At 46.3% G+C, this 6,335-nt stretch overlaps 1 protein-coding gene across 2 annotated transcripts in view; it reads right to left on the bottom strand.

The window, feature by feature from the left end:
• gatad2b (GATA zinc finger domain containing 2B) overlaps positions 1 to 6,112 on the bottom strand; it is a 99,341-nt gene extending 93,229 nt beyond the window's left edge. Inside the window, exon 1 of one of the 2 annotated variants that reach the window (XM_036145617.1) lies at positions 5,928 to 6,112. The gene's annotated coding sequence lies outside the window, so the exon portion shown is untranslated. Of the gene's footprint in view, positions 1 to 5,671; positions 5,860 to 5,927 lie in introns of those variants that run through there. The other variant, XM_036145618.1, reaches the window with a different exon arrangement.
• Positions 6,113 to 6,335: the final 223 nt, after the last annotated feature.

Genomic DNA, 6,335 nt, shown 5'->3' with positions numbered 1-6,335 from the left:
TCCTCCCGGTGGGACGTGCCCGGAACACCTCACCAGGGAGGCGTCCAGGAGGCATCCTGACCAGATGCCCGAGCCACCTCAACTGGCTCCTCTCGACGTGGAGGAGCAGCGGCTCTACTCTGAGTCCTCCCCGGATGACTGAGCTCCTCACCCTATCTCTAAGGGAGAGCCCAGACACACTACGGAGAAAACTCATTTCAGCCGCTTGTATCCGGGATCTCGTTCTTTCGGTCACGACCCAAAGCTCGTGACCATAGATGAGGGTAGGAACGTAGATCGACCGGTAAATCGAGAGCTTCGCCTTTTGGCTCAGCTCTCTCTTCACCACAACGGATCGGTACAGCGCCCGCTTCACAGCAGACGCTGCACCAATCCGCCTGTCGATCTCCCGCTCCATCTTCCCCTCATTCGTGAACAAGACCCCAAGATACTTGAACTCCTCCACTAGGGGCAGGACATCCTCCCCAACCCGGAGAAGGCACTCTACCCTTTTCCGGTTCAAGACCATGGTCTCGGATTTGGAGGCACTGATTTTCATCCCGGCCGCTTCGCACTCGGCTGCGAACCGCTCCAGTGAGAGCTGTAGATCACGCCCTGATGAAGCCAATAGGACCACGTCATCCACGAATAGCAGAGACGCAATCCTAAGGCCACCAAAACGGATCCCCTCAACACCTTGGCTGCGCCTAGAAATTCTGTCCATAAAAGTTATGAACAGAATCGGTGACAAAGGGCAACCTTGGCGGAGTCCAACTCTCACCGGAAACGAGTCCGACTTACTGCCGGCAATGCGGACCAGACTCTGACACCGGTCGTACAGAGACCTGACAGCCCTTATTAAAGAGTCCGGTACTCCATACTCCCGGAGTACCCCCCACAGGATCCCCCGGGGGACACGGTCGAATGCCTTCTCCAGATCCACAAAGCACATGTAGACTGGTTGGGCAAACTCCCATGCCCCCTCAAGAATCCTGCTGAGGGTATAGAGCTGGTCCAGTGTTCCACGGCCAGGACGAAAACCACACTGCTCTTCCTGAATCCGAGATTCGACTATCCGACGGACCCTCCTTTCCAGAACCCCTGAATAGACCTTACCAGGGAGGCTTAAGAGTGTGATTCCTCTGTAGTTGGAACACACCCTCCGGTCCCCCTTTTTAAATAGGGGGACCACCACCCCAGTCTGCCAATCCAGAGGAACTGCCCCCGATGTCCACGCAATGTTGCAGAGCCGCGTTAACCAACACAGCCCCACAACATCCAGAGCCTTAAGGTACTCAGGGCGAATTTCATCCACCCCCGGGGCCTTGCCACCGAGGAGCTTTTTAACAACCTCGGCAACCTCAGCACCAGAGATGGGAGAACCCGACCCAGAGTCCTCAGGCTCTGCTTCCTCAATGGAAGACGTGTTGGTGGGATTAAGGAGGTCTTCGAAGTATTCCGCCCACCGACGCACGACGTCCCGAGTCGAGGTCAGCAGTACACCACTCCCACTGTAAACAGTGTTGGTACTGCACTGCTTCCCCCTCCTGAGACGCCGGATAGTGGACCAGAATCGCTTCGAAGCCGTACGGAAATCTTTCTCCATGGCCTCTCCGAACTCTTCCCACGCCCGAGTTTTTGGCTCGGCGACCAGCCGAGCCGCCTGCCGCTTCGACTGCCGGTACACATCAGCTGCTTCCGGAGTCCCACAGGCCAAAAAAACCCGGTAGGACTCCTTCTTCAGCTTGACGGCTTCCCTCACCGCTGGTGTCCACCAGCGGGTTCGAGGGTTGCCGCCGCGACATGCACCGACAACCTTGCGGCCACAGCTCCAACTAGCCGCCTCAACAATAGAGGCGTGGAACATGGTCCATTCAGACTCAATGTCCCCCGCCTCCCTCGGGATGTGTTTAAAGTTCTCCCGGAGGTGGGAGTTAAAGCTCCGCCTCACAGGGGACTCTGCCAGACGTTCCCAGCAAACCCTCACAGTGCGTTTGGGCCTGCCCGGTCGGACCGGCTTCCTCCCCCGCCATCGGAGCCAACTCACCACCAGGTAGTGGTCGGTGGAGAGCTCCGCCCCTCTCTTCACCCGAGTGTCCAAGACATACGGCCGCAGGTCAGATGAAACGACAACAATGTCGATCATTGAACTGCGACCTAGGGTGTCCTGGTGCCAAGAGCACATATGGACACCCTTATGCTTGAACATGGTGTTTGTGATGGACAATCCATGACGAGCACAGAAGTCCAACAACAAAACACCACTCGAGTTCAGATCAGGTGGGCCATTCCTCCCAACCACGCCCCTCCAGGTCCCACTGTCATTGCCCACGTGAGCGTTGAAGTCCCTCAGCAAAACGAGGGAGTCCCCAGGAGGGGCACTCTCCAGTACCCCTTCCAAGGACTCCAAAAAGGGTGGGTAATCTGAACTGCTGTTTGGCGCATAAGCGCAAACAACAGTCAGAACCCGTCCCCCCACACGAATGCGGAGGGAGGCCACCCTCTCGTTCACCGGGGAAAACCCCAACGTGCAGGCACCGAGATGGGGGGCAACCAGTATGCCAACCCCAGCTCGGCGCCTCTCACCATGGGCAACTCCAGAGTGGAAGAATGTCCAGCCCCTCTCAAGGAGACTGGTTCCGGAGCCAGAGCGGTGCGTCGAGGTGAGTCCGACTATCTCTAGTCGGAACCTCTCAACCTCGCGCACAAGCTCAGGCTTCACTTGTATAAAATTGAAAAAAAAAAACCACTAGGTTGGATGTTCAAAATGCATAAAATTAAATTAAATAAATTAAATACAATACACTGAATCCTCAAGTGTCCGTTGTTGTAAGGGAATAAGTTTAAGCTTATGCTGTTCTCTTAATGTTATCTTTTGAATGATGCACACATCTGCAGCTTTTTATTTGGAAGCATCTATAAAGTAATTATATTATTGCAGTATTAAATTATCAATAAGTTTGAAAGCAACAATTCTGGGTGTTTACGTATGTGTAGCTTTCTTCAAAAACTCTAATGGACCCTCCTATCATGTAGTTTTCACAGTAGTGATACTACCGTGAACACTGCATTTACACCTAAAGAATGGGAAGTGAGAAATAAAAAAGTAATAAGATTTAAACAAAAAATTAAAACTTAACCACAATTTGATTCTGAATCAAATACAGATTAGGGATACTGAAGTGAAAAAGTAAGGAAATTACTTGTGAAAGACAGGTTGTAAATACTGTTATAAGTACACATTTATGTTAAAATCTTAATTTACATTCAATTTCTTCTTTGAAAATTATTAATAATTTATACCGTTTATATAATTAGATTTTACTGGGGGTGTTCCTTACTAAGGCAAATGTTATACACACAAAAGAAAAATAATGTCTGGTACAAAATTTCTCCCACCACCCACTGTGGCAAGTGAAAATAAAAGTCTTATTACCACCCCTGATATCAGGCCCTTTCTCGTGTTTCTTGAGGAAAAATTATTTTGAGATATATATATATTGGTATCATTTTTATCGACCAGCTCTAATATAGATTGAACTTGACTGCCATTATGCATACAATTAGATAAAACTATAGATATGATAGAAACTTAATGAGCTATAAGTAAGATATTTACTGTAAAATCTACCAAAATCATTCTCATTTCTCACCAGGGATGGAAGTACATTCCCTATAAACAATCAGTCCTCTCCATCAATAATGTCTTAGCCATGTTTTTCTCCTTGCAAACTGAGAGGTATGGTCTGGAACTATTTTGGTTCAGAGTGCAACCCATATTTACTTCCTGGTTCCTCAGCCAATCTTATGAGATTTCCCAGGGTTCCCAACACAGAGCGCCACAATTGACATTTTATCTTGGCAAAAGAGCAGCAGCCTGCTAACACTGAAGCCAGTAAGAGAAGCTGACCAGAAAATCACATACCTACCCTGTGTTAGTAAAAATTCTGAAGGGTTTCACACCGTTTAAAAACAGCATATTAGATTCTTGTGATTGGCAACCTGTTGTACTGATTTGAGCCACAAGGTCTCAGTATTACTTGTAGCTCCTTTAAGTAGTAAGCAACAGCAGAACAGAATCTACGGTACAATCCAGCAGGTATTTCGATGATTGACATAACCACAAAATAAGAGCCATATGTTTGCGTTTTGGACTTTGTTGAATAGCAATATGCAAATGGGAGATAAGACCTTTCAGCAGTAACATCGGATGGTAAGATGGACATCTTCAGATGCATTTCAATTTTTGTAAAGCTAATTATATATATATATATATATATATATATATATATATATATATATATATATATACACACACTACTCTTGGTCAGAATGATTAAATGTTTATATCTGTCTATGAATAAGTAATAAGTAAGCAATTACAAACTCCATTTGAATTACCTTGGTTTAAATTTAAATAATCTTTGGATACCAAATTTTCTACGTTAAACAAAGGAAACTTACAGTAATGAACCTAGAAAAAAAAGGGCTCAATTCCTCCCCCAGAACTGGAAGCTGGTAGAATGTTTTTGTGAAGGTGAATGAAAATGGTGCGAAAATTCAACAAGAAATAGAATGGGCAACAATTCAAACAAAGAACTGGAGGATGTTTGATGAGATTTTCAGCATGCTTCATTCATGGTCTCCAACAAAAAACACTAGTTCATTCAAACGGAGACATCATTACTGTAAGGAGGGCGGACTGCAGCATTGGGGTTTGTGATTTCTTCTACATTTGATGACAGGTGTTAGTGACATGAGTGCATTTTCCAAAAGAGGTGACAAGATTAATAACAAGCAGCAGCATGGAAATGCACAATGCTAAGAAAGGATGAAAATGTACATGTTTCATGGTTTAAAAAAAAAATAAAAAAAAAATAACTTTGTGTGAGACTAGATATATTTCATTAATAAATATGGCATGCAAGCAAAATACAAGACACGTGGAAGTCTATTGTAAGGTCAAAATGATAACCTTTCTATGGAAATAGAAAACATATCCTTCATAACCTGTACATCCACAATGTATTGTACCTCAGAGCGTTACAAACCATGATATTCATACTGCTTTTGGCACATGTAAATCCTGTGGAGCAGAGCAGCAGCAGGGAAACGCCAGTTCTATGCAGCCATTAAATGAGCCACATAGCTGAATAATGATCGCAAACATCAAAAATGGATTCTATTTCAAGATAAATCATCTACTTCTCTTAATCCGACGATTTGGGTGCAATCCTTCGGTCGGCCAAAATAGTGCTTTGTCCTTACTGTAAAATGCTGGTTATGCCGACAGGCGCCAGGCAGCCATTTAGTTGCATATGGAGCTAGTTGAGTCTACACGTAAATGGCTGATGCATTTAGAATTTTGTTCTTCCTAATTGCCGAGGGCCATCAGCTTTCGGGGCCTCCTCCTGAGTTTAAAACCGCCTCCCCCGCAGTACTGCTGGATGAGCCATGTAAAACATCTCTCTTCATCGCTGTACTCTTTATAAAACAGCAGTGTTACGTAGGCTTTTTGAATGAGCATAGCTCTTTCTCCAGTCTTCAGTTAACCCCTTGAGACTCCGGATCAAACAATGAAAAGGATTGGAGGCTTTCCGAAAAACGCTTATATTACAACGTTATACAATCTATGTTGCCAACACGGATATAAGAAAAAACAAACACAAAGAAGCCGCCAAAACAATAGTACCCATTTCGCTGAGACTCCACACCTTCAAAAGGTGAATGAACAGTTCGAGGCGGTGGAGCTGGTCGCCAACATGTCAGCCTGCATCAATAAATAGCAAAGCCAATGCGCTCTATTGTCTGATGGCATATCAGTGTATCCACCGGCAAGAAAGCGACACGGTAGCTATTTGGCCGTCCTACTGCGAGCCGGATTCCACCGTTGCGATTTTAAAACATCTGTGCCCGAAGCCAGGCCTTGTGCAAGTCCTCGGACTCACCTGTGCCTCGTTTCGCCTCAGTGTATAGCGTCTCCGGGTTCACGGTCCGGTCCCCCTGACGCGCTGCAGCGAATTCTCACCACCAGTCCCCGGTACCGGCAGCCAGCACTGACCCGCTGATTGGGCCTCAACAGACTCTCGTCCCTTCGTTGCAAAAAGTAGGAGCGATCATTGGTGAGACGGTTACTCCCGAAATCCAGACAGACAATTGAGTGGCTGTTCGTTGCCAGCAGACCCAGGCGGATATTTGATTGGTCAATACTTTCCGCGGCGGGGATGGGAGAAATATGATTGGTTAATGGGACTGTTGTTGTCTGTGTCTGGACTGAAAGATGTTACCTCGACTGAGGCTAAAAACAATGTATTATTCATGTTAAGTGGGCTATTTGAATCTTTCGGCTTTCTACA

This window comes from Fundulus heteroclitus, chromosome 13 (genome assembly GCF_011125445.2).
Source record: "Fundulus heteroclitus isolate FHET01 chromosome 13, MU-UCD_Fhet_4.1, whole genome shotgun sequence".
Lineage (NCBI taxonomy): Eukaryota > Metazoa > Chordata > Actinopteri > Cyprinodontiformes > Fundulidae > Fundulus > Fundulus heteroclitus.
Note: the sequence above shows the minus strand (reverse complement) of the source record. Positions and strands in the feature narration are given on the sequence as shown.